Raw genomic sequence first — 15816 nt, forward strand, 5'->3', positions numbered from 1 at the left:
CTAAATGCTAGAATTGGCTATTGTATTATTTTAACTGTGGCTTTGCTCAACACCTGTAATCTATACATCCATTTTATCCAGGAAGTAAGTATTGGATTGACATGACATACTTAACCAATGTGAGCATATCTTTTACATATCAAAAGATAATTTGTAAATGTAAAAATTAAGTTAAATGTGTTTTCTCATTAACAAATTGTTAGGGCTAGCGGAATGCACCGAGTAAATATAGATGTTTATTATTATTGATGCGTTCGCAGCCCGGGGTCCACCGTGCAGGGGAACCTGCTGCTAGTAAATGGTGGCACTATTTGGCGGTATACACTAGCTCTGTCACTTCACAGAGTAGCCGTGAAAGGAAAGCACTGCGCCCTGTTAGACTTCACAGGAGCACAGGCTAACTGCCCAACAGAGAGCAGTCAGTGGTCATGCATGCACACAATCTCCTCACCGGAGGTGCCGGTATTCTAAGGGCTTATTTCAGCCGGGTCCCTGAATACACTCAAACACACAATCTCCTCACCAGAGGTGCCGGTATTCTAGGGGCTTATTTCAGCCGGGTCCCTGAATACAATCTCACATGACCACACTGGCTCAAAGCACATAACTCAGAAAGATACTAGCGTATGGCCGTGCGGACATGCACACCTTTTATAGCTGCAGCAACTACAGGACCTTCCAAAAATAGGACCAATGGGAAGCTGCCACAGAACTTGAGCAACTTCAGGACCTTCCCAGTACCAATGGGAATAGCTGCAGTACCTGAGCATGTGACCCTTGATCTCCAATGAGAGATCTTACCCTGGGCATGCTCAGAAGGGGAAATGTAGGACTTAGTCCCAAAGACGTCTGCTCGCCGCTGACCAGTACTGGCTATAATGGCAGAAGCTGGAAAGGCAGCAGTAACCCTTCGCACAGTGTCAGACTGAGCATGATGCTGGGTCTGACACCTCCACTGAGCAGGTTCCACTGCGGCAGGAGAAGAATGAGAGACCACAGCGGAGATGGCTCGAGATTCCCCCTGTGCAGAGGCAGGAACTCGACCCCTAACACATATAACAACAAAAATCCCACATCATTAAATGTTTGGGACAAGGAAGAGATCCCACACGATATGTTAAAACCAATATTTTTATTAAGGCCAAAACAGGCCTTTATCTTTATTGTATACTAGATGGTGGCCCGATTCTAATGTATCGGGTATTCTAGAATATGTAGGTTGTATATAGCACAGGCTCCGTACTATATTGCACAGTGACGTATTATATAACACAACAGACGTAGTATATAACATAGCTATGTAGTATATAACAGAGCTACGTAGGATGTAACACAGCGTATGTAGTATATAGCAGAGCTACATAGTATATAACACAGCCACGTAGTATATAACATAGCCACGTAGTGTATTGCACAGGTATGTAGTATATTGGTCAGCCATGTAGTATATAGCAGAGCCACGTAGTATATAACATAGCCACGTAGTATATTGTAGAGCCACGTAGTATATTGTACAGGCACATAGTATGTTGCACAGCCACGTAGTATATAACACAGTCACATAGTGTATTGCACAGCTATGTAGTATATTGGTCAGCGACGTAGTATATAGCAGAGCCACGTAGTATATTGTAGAGGCACATAGTATATTGCATAGCTACATAGTATATTGCACAGTCGACGTAGTATATAACAGAACCGACACAGCCACATAGTATATTACACAGCTACGTAGTATATAACACAGAGCACGTAGTATATTGCACAGCCATGTAGTATATTAGACAGTCACGTTTTATATTGCACAGTCACGTTGTATATTGCCCAGCTACATAGTATATAGCTCAGAGATGTAGTATATAACAGAGCCCAAGCAGTATGTAACACAGCCCACATAGTATATAGCAATGTGGGCACTATATGCGTGGTTAAAAAAGACTTATATACTCACCTTCCGAAGGCCCCTTGAAGTCCTGGCGCCTGTGTGCGGTGCACGCGGCAGCTTCCGGTCCCAGGGTTGGTATGAGCACAGGACCTGTGATGACGTCGCGGTCACATGACCGTGACGTCATGACAGGTCCTTCTTGCATAGCATCCTTGGCACCGGAACCTGCCGCTTGCACTGCCGAGGACAGCGCGATGTCGGAAGGTGAGAATAACCTTTTTTTTATTATTATTATTTGTAACATTAGATCTTTCTACTATTGATGCTGCATACGCAGCATCAATAGTAAAAAGTTGGTCACACAGGGTTAATAGCTGCGTTAACGGAGTGTGTTACACCGCGGTCCATTAACGCTGGCATTAACCCTGTGTGAGCGCTCAGCGCTGACTGCAGGGCAGTAAAGCAAGGCCATTTCGCTGCCAGACTATGGCCATCACTGATTGGTCGTGGCAATGGTCGTGGGCGGTTTGTCACAACTCACAGCCAATCAGTGACTTGGATTTCCATGACAGACAGAGGCCGTGACCAATCAATATCCGTGACAGACAGAAGGACAGACAGAAAGACGGAAGTGACCCTTAGACAATTATATAGTAGATCATATGGTCCTAATACCATCATTGTATACTAGGGATGGTTATTGGTCTGCATAGGGGATGGAAACTATGTAGTGATTTATAGTGACAGGTCTGCTGTTTTTCTGTTGGTTAAATCGAACACAGGATTACTTATGTCAATACAATCATTTTTGGGATACTGAGCCCGGATATAGTTGAGAAATGAGTAAAATAGATTTTTAAATCCTGAATGGCTATTATTGCTATGAAAACCTTTATATAAGTAAGATGTTAGAAGTCAATAACAGAAAATACTGTCCTATTGGTTGGGTATTTATGATTGACAATTGATTAAGTGTGGGGAATTTTCCATTAGATATTTCTGGCGTCCCTTAGATGGCGTTTTGCTTTTTTATTATTTTTTTGCTGTTTATTGTCCTGTATTGGCCTTAATAAAAATATTGGTTTTAACATATCGTGTGGGATCTCTTCCTTGTCCCAAACATTTAATGATGTGGGATTTTTGTTGTTATATTATGATGAAGTGCCCTAAAAGCAGTATTGCACATATGCTGATTTGATTTCATTAACATATAGTATCCTCTTGAAATAATTTTTCAAAATATACTTTATTAATTAATCTAGTTGTAAGGACTGGCGGAACGCACCGAGTTAATATAGATGTTATAATTGGTGCGTTCGCAGCCCGGGGTCCACCGTGCAGGAGAGAACCTGCTGCTAGAAGATGACAGCACTATATGGCGGTATAAGTGAACTTACTTCACTGAGTCGCGCTGCAAAGAACACGCTGTGCCCTGTTAGCATCACAGAGGAATACAGCTAAATGCTGAGCTGATGGCAGTCAGTGGTCACGCACACAGAGAAGCACACAAACACTCTTCTCCGGTGGAACTGGAATTCTAGTGGCTATTAGCCAGCCCTGAATACATTCATACAAACTCCTCACCGGAGGTGCCGGTATATTAGGGGCTTATTTCAGCCAAACCCTATCCACATACAGGCGCAACCACCAATAGCAAGCTCATAACATGAAGTGATACTAGCACATGGCCGTGCGGCCATGCAAACCTTTTATAGCTGCTGCAGCTTCAGGACCTTCCTAGAGGACCAATGGAAGCTGCTACAATACCTGAGCAACTTCGGGAGCTTCCTAGAGGACCAATGAGAGCTGCAGCAGTACCTGAGCATATGACCCCTGACCTCCAATGAGAGGCCTTATCTTGGGCATGCTCAGAAGGGAAAAAGCAGGACTTAGTCCCAAAGACATCTGCTCGCCGCTGACCAGTACTGGCTACAATGGCTGAGCCTGGGGAGGCAGCAGAAACCATCCACACAGTATCAGGCTGAGCCAGACGCTAGGACCGACGTCTCCACTGAGCAGGCTCCACTGCGGCTGGAGAAGAATGGGAGACTGCAGCGGAGATGGTTCGAGATTCCCCATGTGTGGGAACTCAACCCCTAACATTAGTTAACTGGGTTCTAATAAAAATTATCCATTAAAAATGAAGAAGTCTCAGGCAGGAGATACAGCATGGACTTCTTTTGAAAGAAAAGGTTTGGTCTCAGAGATAAATCAATCCATTGGTGAGAAAAACAAAGCAACAAATAATTCTTGATATGTTTTTCCACCCATAGATCTTATTACAGTATGAAGAATTCTGGGTCTAAAATTCTAATAAATGTATCTATAATGACTATCGACAAAGGTTTTCCTGTTTAGTGCAGCACAGATATTAGTCTGGAATCATCTTTAGCACAATCTGTGATGTTGCATACAGTTGTGCTCAAAGTTTACTGTCATGGTCCAGTCCGGGGTTTGTTTCTGATTACCCTCTCCCCGGGATGGTCATGCGGGGGTTAATCTCTGCCTTGTTTTGGAATCTGTCTGGCTATTTCAGTCTGCTGTTACCTGCAAGCAGTGTCAGTTATAGTTCCTGTGTCTGGCTTGAGCAGCTGACCCCGTTATACCCTGATTTGTCCTCTGCCCGTTTACCTAGATCCTGTTCCTGTGTTCCCCTGTGACTTCGCTCGTTGTAGTACTCGCTCTCTGTTTTGTGACCCCTTGGTATTTGACTCGGCTTGTTACATAGTTACATAGTTATTAAGGTTGAAGGAAGACTGTAAGTCCATCTAGTTCAACCCATAGCCTAACCTAACATGCCCTAACATGTTGATCCAGAGGAAGGCAAAAAAAAACCATGTGGCAAAGAGTAACTCCACCATGGGGAAAAAAATTCCTTCCCGACTCCACATACGGCAATCAGACTAGTTCCCTGGATCAACGCCTTATCAAGGAATCTAGTGTATATACCCTGTAACATTATACTTTTCCAGAAAGGTATCTAGTCCCCTCTTAAATTTAATTAATGAATCACTCATTACAACATCATACGGCAGAGAGTTCCATAGTCTCACTGTTCTTACAGTAAAGAACCTGCGTCTGTTATTATGCTTAAACCTTCTTTCCTCCAGACGTAGAGGATGCCCCCTTGTCCCTGTCTCAGGTCTATGATTAAAAAGATCATCAGAAAGGTCTTTGTACTGTCCCCTCATATATTCGTATATATATCGTTTTTCCAAACTAAATAGCCCCAAGTGTAATAACCTATCTTGGTATTGCAGACCCCCCAGTCCTCTAATAACCTTGGTCGCTCTTCTCTGCACCCGCTCCAGTTCAGCTATGTCTTTCTTATACACCGGAGACCAGAACTGTGCACAGTATTCTAAGTGTGGTCGAACTAGTGACTTGTATAGAGGTAAAATTATGTTCTCCTCATGAGCATCTATGCCTCTTTTAATACATCCCATTATTTTATTTGCCTTTGTAGCAGCTGCCTGACACTGGCCACTGAATATGAGTTTGTCATCCACCCATATACCCAGGTCTTTTTCATTGATGGTTTTGCCCAGAGTTTTAGAATTAAGCACATAGTTATACATCTTATTACTTCTACCCAAGTGCATGACCTTACATTTATCCCCATTAAAGCTCATTTGCCATTTATCAGCCCAAGCTTCTAGTTTACATAAATCTGTTGTGAACTCTGTTTTCAGGCTCCCTCTTGTGGTCACTGGTGGTATGGTGTGACTTTTGCTTTGGGCTCCCCCTGGTGGCTTTGTTTGTTATCCTGCTGGTCTCTGGCTATCAGCTGGTTCGTTATCCTCTGGGAGGTTCCTATATAGCTCTGTTTTACTTTCACTTGTTGCCGGCTGTCGATGTAATCAGTGCTACTCAGATTCCTTCTGACTACCTTGCTCCCAGTCCATCCAGGACAAGCTAAGTTTTCTTTGTTCATTTTTTGATCAGCAGTGTTTATCATGTTTTCTTGTCCAGCTTGCTAAAATGTGATTCCCTCGCTTGCTGGATGCTCTAGTGGACTGAGTTTCTCCCCACACACCATTAGTTGGTGCGTGAGTTCTTGAAATCTCAGGATGGATATTTTGTAAGGGTTTTTTATTGATCGCATAGACCCCTGCTCTATTTTCTGCTTTCTAGTACTAGTGGGCCTCTTTTGCTGAATCTGGTTTCATCCCTACGTATGTGCCTTCTTCTTACTTCACCGTTAATATTTGTTGGGGGCTTCTATATCTTTGGGGATTATTTCTCTGGAGGCAAGCGAGGTCTTTCTTTCTCTTTAGGGGTAGATAGTTCCTCAGGCTGGCTCGAGACGTCTAGGAATTATTTAGGCACGTTCACCGGCTGCCTCTAGTTGTGTTGGATAGGTTCAGATTTGTGATCAGTCCAGTTACCATCTCCCTAGAGCTTGTCCTTAGTTTATTCACTTGCTGGTCTATTCGTGATCCTCAGCCACTAAGGATCATAACATAAATCAACCTGTAATATAAAATTGTCCTCCCCTGTATTGATTACCCTGCAGAGTTTAGTGTCATCTGCAAATATTGAAATTCTACTCTGAATGCCCCCTACAAGGTCATTAATAAATATGTTAAAAAGAAGAGGGCCCAATACTGACCCCTGTGGTACCCCACTGCTAACCGCAACCCAGTCCGAGTGTGCTCCATTAATAACCACCCTTTGATTCCTATCCCTGAGCCAGCTCTCAACCCACTTACACATATTTTCCCCTATCCCCATTACTCTCATTTTATGTATCAACCTTTTGTGTGGCACCGTATCAAAAGCTTTGGAAAAGTCCATATACACTACGTCCACTGGGTTCCCTTGGTCCAGTCCGGAACTTACCTCTTCATAGAAGCTGATCAAATTAGTCTGACATGAACGGTCCCTAGTAAACCCGTGCTGATACTGGGTCATAAGGTTATTCCTCTTCAGATACTCCAGTATAGTATCCCTTAGAATGCCCTCCAGGATTTTACCCACAGTAGAGGTTAAGCTTACTGGCCTATAATTACCGAGTTCAGTTTTTGCCCCTTTTTTGAATATTGGCACCACATTTGCTATACGCCAGTCCTGTGGTACAGACCCTGTTATTATGGAGTCTTTAAAGATTAAAAATAATGGTCTATCAATGACTGTACTTAGTTCCTGCAGTACTCGGGGGTGTATCCCATCCGGGCCCGGAGATTTGTCAATTTTAGTTATTTTTAGACGCCGCTGTACTTCCTGCTGGGTTAAGCAGGTGACATTTAATGGGGAATTTTTATCACTAGTCATATTGGCTGCCATGGGATTTTCTTTTGTAAATACTGATGAAAAAAAGTCATTTAGCATATTGGCTTTTTCCTCATCCTCATCCACCATTTCCCCCAGATTATTTTTAAGGGGGCCAACACTGTCATTTTTTAGTTTCTTACTATTTATATAGTTAAAGAATATTTTGGGATTATTTTTACTCTCTCTGGCAATGAGTCTCTCTGTCTCAATCTTTGCTGCCTTGATTTGCTTTTTACAGAATTTATTTAATTTTCTGTATTTATTTAATGCCTCCTCACTACCTACTTCCTTTAATTCTCTAAATGCTTTCTTTTTGTCCCTTATTGCGCCCCTTACAGCTCTATTTAGCCATATTGGTTTCCTCCTATTTCTAGTATGTTTATTCCCATACGGTATATACTGTGCACAGGTCCTATCCAGGATGCTAATAAACGTCTCCCATTTTCTTTGTGTATTTTTGTGTCTCAGGATATCGTCCCAATTAATTGCACCAAGATCCTCTCTCATCCGTTGGAAATTTGCCCTCCTGAAGTTTAGTGTCCTTGTCACCCCCCTACTACCCATCTTATTAAAGGTTACATGAAAACTTATTATTTTGTGATCACTATTCCCCAAGTGACCCCCAACCCTTATATTTGATATGCGGTCTGGCCTGTTGGTTAATATTAGGTCTAGCAGTGCCCCCCTCCTTGTTGGGTCCTGAACCAGTTGTGAAAGGTAATTGTCTCTCATAGTTGTCAAAAACCGATTACCTTTGCTGGAACTGCAGGTTTCTGTTCCCCAATCTATTTCAGGGTAGTTGAAGTCCCCCATAATAATGACTTCTCCTTGAGTCGCAGCTTCATCTATTTGCTTTCCGAGGATATTCTCCATTGCTTCCATTATTTTTGGAGATTTATAACAAATCCCTATCAGTAATTTATTATTTTTTCCCCCTCCCCTTATCTCCACCCACAGGGACTCTACATTTTCATTAAATTCACCTATATTATCACGCCTGATGGGTTTTAAGGAAGATTTTACATATAGACACACCCCTCCCCCTCGCTTATCTGTACGGTCATTTCTGAACAGGCTATAGCCCTGCAAGTTAACAGCCCAGTCATGGCTCTCATCCAGCCACGTCTCAGATATCCCCACCATGTCACCATTGTACCTGTTTGACTGTCTTACATCTCTGGCTTTTCTGCTCCCAATTGTCTCTGTCTTCTTTGGCTTGTTTCTGACCATGTGTATTGCTGTGACCTCTGGTACTTCATTCCCTCTCTGTTGCTGGCCCGGCTTTGTCTGACTACTCTTTTGCCACCTAGTGGCTCCTTCCTGCTGCTCTGTGATTTCACTCTGAGTGTACCTGTTTTTCCATTACCCGCACCCCCTGGTGGAGGTTGTGTGCTACTCCGCTGCAGCAGGCATGTCATTATAACTGACAATATATTTAGAGGGGTTTATTCATTTTTTTCCTGGCTGTGGATCCGCTGCCCAATCTGGCTAACCAGGTGTCCAGTTTGACACAGATGATGTGGGAAATGTCAGTGAAACATAGGGCCCTGGCCACGTTTCATACTCAATTACAGAAAGAGTTAATGGAGACGGTTAAAACTGTGCAGAGTGCCACCTCCCATGTCAGCAGGTCTGGCGATTCTGTAAATGTCACCATGCACTCTCCTGAACCCTCGGTCAAGCTCCCTGACACCTTTGTTGGTGACAAAAATAAGTTTCATACGTCCAGGGAGGGTTGCAAATTGTTGTTTTCACTTAAACCTTAATCCTCTGGGGATGAGCGTCACCAGGTGTCTCCCACTGCCCCTGAATGGATGACGGTTGATAGATTTTTTGAGGCCCTAGGACTTATCTATGATGAACCAGACCATGTTAGGGTGGCAGAGGATACATATGGGTCATCTCCGTGCTGTCCCCCAGAGGTTCAGGGAGAACTCTCTCTTTGCTAAAATGGAGAAGATTTCATTTTTTGTGCAAGAATTGTCGTTTCTGGGGTTTATTTTGTCTGCTGAGGGGTTTTCGAATGGAGCCTGGAAAGGTAAGAAATATAAACCAGCTCACCCGTGATGCATAAGCTGAGTTTCGGGAGCATGGACCCACTGTGTCCAGGCGTGTAGAATCCAAAAGAAAAAAAGTCCAGCTTCACCAAATCCGTGAAAAAAAGTTTTCTTTATTTACAAACTTAAACATAAGGATACAAACTTCAGCACAAACCATATAGGTACGAATCTCAATGCGTTTCTGGAGACTAAGCTCCCTTAATCATGACATCATGTTGTCATAATTAAGGGAGCTTAGTCTCCAGAAACGCATTGAGATTTGTACCCATATGATTTGTGCTGAAGTTTATATCCTCCATGTTTAAGTTTGTGAATAAAGAAAACTTTTTTTCAAGGATTCGGTGAAGCTGGACATTTTTTTCTTTTAGCCTGGAAAGGTACAGGCTATTGTTGATTGGGTGCAACCCAAAGATCTCAAGGGTATTCAGAGATTTTTGGGTTTTACCAATTACAATATAAAATTCATCAATGGGTTTTCACAGGTGGTTAAACCTCTCACTGATTTAACTCACAAGGAGGTCGATATCAAAAATTGGTCAGCTCCAGCATTAGCGGCATTTTCTTCTTCGAAAAATGTTTTATGTTTGCCCTTATACTGTTTCAACCTGATCTGTCTAAACCATTCATTGTGGAAGTTGACGCCTTGGAGGTGGGGGTGAGGGCGGTTTTGTCTAAAGGTCCCACCATGTTAACTAATTTAAGACCCTGTGACTTCTTTTCTAAAAAGTTTTTATCTGCAGAAAGGAATTAAGATGTGGGTAACTGGGAGATACTAGCCATTAATTTGGCTTTTTAATATGTAGGCATTTTTTGGAGGGGGCTGTCCATTGAATCACGGTCATCATGGACCAGGAGAACCTGTCTTATATTGAGTCAGCCAAATGTTTAACCCAGGGGCAGGCGAGGTGGTCACTTTTTTTTTCTCGATTTCAGTTTTCCATGACTTTTAGGCCTGGATCCAAGAATGTGAAGGTGGATGCCTTATCCCACAGCTTTGATCCAATATCTCCTCCTGAACCTCTTTCCCCTATTCTTCAGCATGGAGTGGTTGTGGCCGGAGTTTCCTCGGCTTTAGAGCAGGAGATTCAGGAGGCCCAGTCTCTGGATCCTCTGTCCACGCCAGATAATATGTTTCTTGTGCCTGTCCAGTATCGGTTAAGGGTGCTCCGGGAATTCCATGACTCGGCTCTTAGTGGGCATCTGGGAATCTGGGCCACGTGCAAAGCCATCGCTAGGCTGATTTGGTGGTCTTCATTGGCTTGTGAAGTCGCTGTATTTGTGTCTTCCTGTGAGACATGTGCCCATGCAAAAACCTCTCATAACCGGCCAGCCAGGGAATTGATGCCATTGCCAATTACAGATAAACCTTGGACCCATCTGTCCATGGCTTTTATCATAAACCTTCCTCCTTCTAATGGCAAAACTGTGGTCTAGGTGTTGGTGGACAGGTTCAGCAAGCAAGTGCATTTTGTACCATTGGCACGGCTGCCTAATGCAGAAACTTTGTCAAAATTTTTCATCCAGCATGTTGTGCGATTACATGGTGTGCCTGTGAATGTGGTCTCTGATAGAGAGGTACTATTTGTATCTAAATTCGGGAGGGTTTTTGTAAAAGGCTGGGCATCACTTTGACCTTTTCTTCAGCCTATCCTCCTGAGACCAACGGTCAGACTAAGAGGACCAATCAATCTTTGGAGCAGATTTTATGGTGCCTTGCCACTTTTCATCAGGATTGATTGGTACTCTTCATTGCCATTGGCAGAATTTGCTTTTAATAATCGTACTAATCAGTCCACTGGTATTTCTCCGTTCTTTTGCAGTTATGGTTTTCACCCCCATTTTGTGTGAATTTTCTTGTCTGGATTCTGGGTATCCTGGTGCTGATGTTGTGATTCATTGGTTGGGGGAGGTCTGGGGGAGGTCCAATGTAACATTGGGGAGGCTCAGGGCAAGTATACATTTTTTGCTGATAAATGACAGTCGGCAGGGCTGGAATTCCAGGATAAGGTATGGTTATCCACTAAGAATATAAGGATGAGGATTCCTTCCGCTAAGCTGGGCCCCAAGTTTATTGGACCTTAGTAGTTAATCCTGTTACCTTTCACCTGTGCTTGCCCCCATCGCTGAAGATCCCCAATGTATTCCATAAGGCTATCTTGAAACCGTGGGTATCCTTCTCCGGGGACTCTCCATCTCATCCTCTTCCTGTTTTGGTGGATGATCAGATCAAGTATGAAACGGATTGTGAATTCTCGGGTGCTCCGCTGTTCACTTCAGTATCTGGTCCATTGGAAAGGTTACGGTCCGAAGGACCGGTCTTGGATACCTGCTTACATGGTCCATACGGATCAGTTGGTTCGTGCCTTTTATGCTTAATATCCAGGGAAACCTGGGGGTCCGGTGGACCCCCATTGAGAAGGGTGTACTGTCATGATTCAGTCAAGGGTTTGTTTCTGATTATCCTCTCCTGGGATGGTCATGTGGGGGTTAATCTTCTCCCCCCCATTTTGGGATCTGTCTGGCTATTTCAGTCCACTGTTACATGCAAGCATTATCAGTTATAGTTCCTGTCTCTGGCTTGAGCAGCTGACCCCATTATACCATGATTTGTCCTCTGCCCATTCACCAAGGTCCCCTGTGACTTCTCTCATTGTAGTACTTGCTCTCCATTTTGTGACCCCTTGGTATTTGACTTGGCTTGTCCTCTGACCTGTTTGACTGTCTTGCCTCTCTTGCTTTCCTGCTCCCGATCGGCTCTGACTTATTTTTCTTGTTTCTGACCACATGTATTGCTGTGACCTCTGGTACTTCATTCCCTCTGTGTTGCTGACCCGGCTTTGTCTGACTACTCTTTTGCCACATAGGGGCTCCTGCCTGATGCTCTATGATTTCACTATGAGTGTACCTGTTTTTCCTTCACCTGCACCCCCTGGTGGAGGTTGTGTGCTAATGTGCTGCAGCAGGCATTACATTTACATACAGTACAGACCAAAAGTTTGGACACACCTTCTTATGTTATAGATTTTTCTGTATTTTCATGACTATGAAAATTGCACATTCACACTGAAGGCATCAAAACTATGAATTAACACATGTGGAATTATATACTTAACAAAATAGTGTAAAACATCTGAAATTATGTCTAATATTCTAGGTTCTTCAAAGTAGCAACCTTTTTCTTTGATGACTGCTTTGCACACTCTTGGCATTCGATTGATGAGCTTCAAGAGGTAGTCACCGGGAATGGTTTTCACTTCACAGGTGTGCCCTGTCAGGTTTAATAAGTGGGATTTCTTGCCATATAAATGGTTTTGGGACCATCAGTTGTGTTGTGCAGAAGTCTGGTGGATACACAGCTGATAATTCTACTGAATAGACTGTTAGAATTTGTTTTATGGCAAGAAAAAAGCAGCTAAGTAAAGAAAAACGAGTGGCCATCATTACTTTAAGAAATGAAGGTCAGTCAGTCTGAAAAATTGGGAAAACTTTGAAAGTGTCCCCAAGTGCAGTGACAAAAACCATCAAGCGCTACAAAGAAACTGGCTCACATGAGGACCGCCCCAGGATAGGAAGACCAAGAGTCACCTCTGCTTCTGAGGATAAGTTTATCCGAGTGATGGGGTGCTACACCAGATGACCTGGCCTCCACAGTCACCACACCTGAGCCCAATCGAGATGGTTTGGGGTGAGCTGGACAGCAGTGTGAAGGCAAAAGGGCCAACAAGTGCTCAGCATCTCTGGGAACTCCTTCAAGATTGTTGGAAGACCATTCCCGGTGACTACCTCTTGAGGCTCATCAAGAGAATGCCAAGAGTGTGCAAAGCAGTTATCAAAGAAAAAGGTGGCTACTTTGAAGAACCTAGAATATAAGACATAATTTCAGTTGTTTCACACTATTTTGTTAAGTATATAATACCACATGTGCTAATTCATAGTTTTGATGCCTTCAGTGTGAATGTACAATTTTCATAGTCATGAAAATGCAGAAAAATCTTTAAATGAGAAGGTGTTTCCAAACTTTTGGTCTGTACTGTACTCTGGCAGAATTTTTGCTTACTTTGCCTTTTTTTTCAGAGAATTTGAATGATAGCACCAACATTTTTTCTCCACCCATGGTTAGTGGTTGAGTGAAGCTATTTATTGTCAAACTACTGTGTTTTCTTTCTTAAATCATAATGACATCCCAAAACATCCAAATGACCCTGATCAAAAGCACACATACCCCATTTCTTAATTCCGTGTATTTCCCCCTCTATCATCAATGACAGCTTGAAGTTTTGTATGGTAGTTGCGGATGAGGTTCTTTATTTTCTCAGATGGTAAAGCTCCCCTCTCTTCTTGGCAAAAAAACTCCAGTTCCTGTAAATTCCTCGGCTGTCTAGCATGAGCTGCGTGCTTGAGATCTCCCCAAAGTGGATCAATGATATTGATGTCAGGAGACTGAGATGGACAATCCAGAACCTTCACTTTGTTCTGCTGCAGCCAATGACAGGTCGAGTTGGCCTTTTGTTTTGGATCGCTGTCATGTTGGAACGTTAAAGTACGTCCCATGCACAGCTTCTGGGCTGATAAGTGCAAAGTTCCCTCCAGTATTTGCTGATAACATGCTGCATTCATCTTTCCTTCAACTTTGACCAAGTTTGCTGTGCATTTGTAGCTCATACATCCCCAAAACATCAGCAATCCACCTCTGTGCTTTACTGTAGGAATGGTGTTCCTTTCATCATAGGCCTTGTTGACCTCTCTCCAAATGTAACATTTATGGTTGTGGCCAAAAAGTTCAATTTTAGTCTCATCATTCCAAATTATCTTGTTACAGAAGTTTTGAGGCTTGCCTCTTTGCTGTTTTGTGTATTGTATGTGAAATACTTTGTGGCATTTATGCAGTAATGGCTTTCTTCTGGCGACTCGACCATGCAGCCTATTTTTCTTCAAGTGCCTCCTTATTGTGCATCTTGAAACAGCCACACCGCTAGAGTCCTGTATATCAGCTGATGTTATTTGTGGGTTTTACTTTGCATCCTGAACAATTTTCCTGGCAGTTGCGGACGACATTTTTGTTGGTCTACCTGACCGTGGTTTTGTTTTTACAGAGCCCTTCATTTTTCATTTCTTAATCACAGTTTGAACCCTGCTGACTGGCATTATCAATTCCTGGGACATCTTTTTGAATACCTTTCCTGTTTTATATAGTTCAACTACCTACCTTTTCCCGTAGATTCCTGGACAGTGCTTTTGCTTTCAACATGACTCACAATCCAGAAACATCAGTGGCTGGATGAAAGATGCAAGAGTTGGTCTGGATCCCAGAAACTCACTCAGCTTTTATGCACACACTGATTACAAGCAAACAGGTTACAGATGAGGATGTTAAGTTTAGTAGCCATTCAAACCCATTTGTGTCAAGTTCTGTGCATGTTATCAGGCCAAAATCACCAAGGTATATGAACATTTGATCAAGGTCATTTGGTTCTTTTGGGTTGTCATCAAGATTTAAAAAGACAAAACACAGTAGTTTGACAATAAATGGCTTCACCCAACTATTAACCATTAGTGGAGAAAAAGTTTTGGTGTTATTGGTGTTATCATTCATATGCTTTGAAAAAAGGCCAAAAAAGCAAAAATTCTGATGGGGTATGTAAACTTTTGAGAACAGCTTTAGCTTGTTTAACCAGGAGCACGCAGTGCCTGATCCACATGTAAAATGATTTACATATTCTGATTCCATTTACAATTTACAATTTCTGTTTTCTGACCTTTGGTTTATGAGACAAGACATTTTACTGAAGTATTTGAAAAACATGAATTGTGGATGCTAATTATAAGCACTGGCCTTTAGAAGTCTAGTTTGCATGTAAACCATATATTATAAAATTATTTTCTTATAGTTATCTTAATAAATATGTTGTACGTTATGAAAAGCATCTACTCCCTTAACTCAAGCCTCATTGAAAATCTATTGTAAATGTATCCTATTTTCTTTCTCTCTTATGCCTATTGCAGGCTGCTTTGCCCTTTTAGTGTCCCATGGCAAACTGCCCCAAAGAGAGTTCATGACAACAATATATTAGCATAATTGGAATGGACACTGCAATGAAAACACTGGCAGATCTAATATGACAAGGTTATTTGTTACAGCTCAGTATTCCTTACAGTATCATGCATAAACTAAACTAGAAATGTAAAGTCAATTTCTAGAGAGTATGTTTATAATATCTTTGCATATTTTGTCTCACCTCATTCAAACCTAATAAAACATGTTTTTTTCATTAACATTGATTAAAATAGGTTTGACAAGAAAGGCTGTCAATCTCTATTAAATATAATGTCTTCTAAATGGTATTTCTGTCCCTGAACAGCATGTAGATAGGAAATAATTTATAATCACTGGTTAGAAGACAAGTGAAGCTCAAGACCCCTTTTACACCACTTTTCCCAATGGTGCCCACAGGCACAAAGATTTGGCAAAGATCAGGCAACCAATCCAATGGCAGAAATACATGCAAAGATACTTGGATTGCTATTCTCTTCCCATGACTGAAAATAGAAATTACAGTGAAAATTAAAACTGGCAGGCCAATGTGATTGTTGAGGTAG

Source organism: Ranitomeya variabilis, chromosome 1 (assembly GCF_051348905.1).
Source record: "Ranitomeya variabilis isolate aRanVar5 chromosome 1, aRanVar5.hap1, whole genome shotgun sequence".
In the NCBI taxonomy this organism is placed as follows: domain Eukaryota; kingdom Metazoa; phylum Chordata; class Amphibia; order Anura; family Dendrobatidae; genus Ranitomeya; species Ranitomeya variabilis.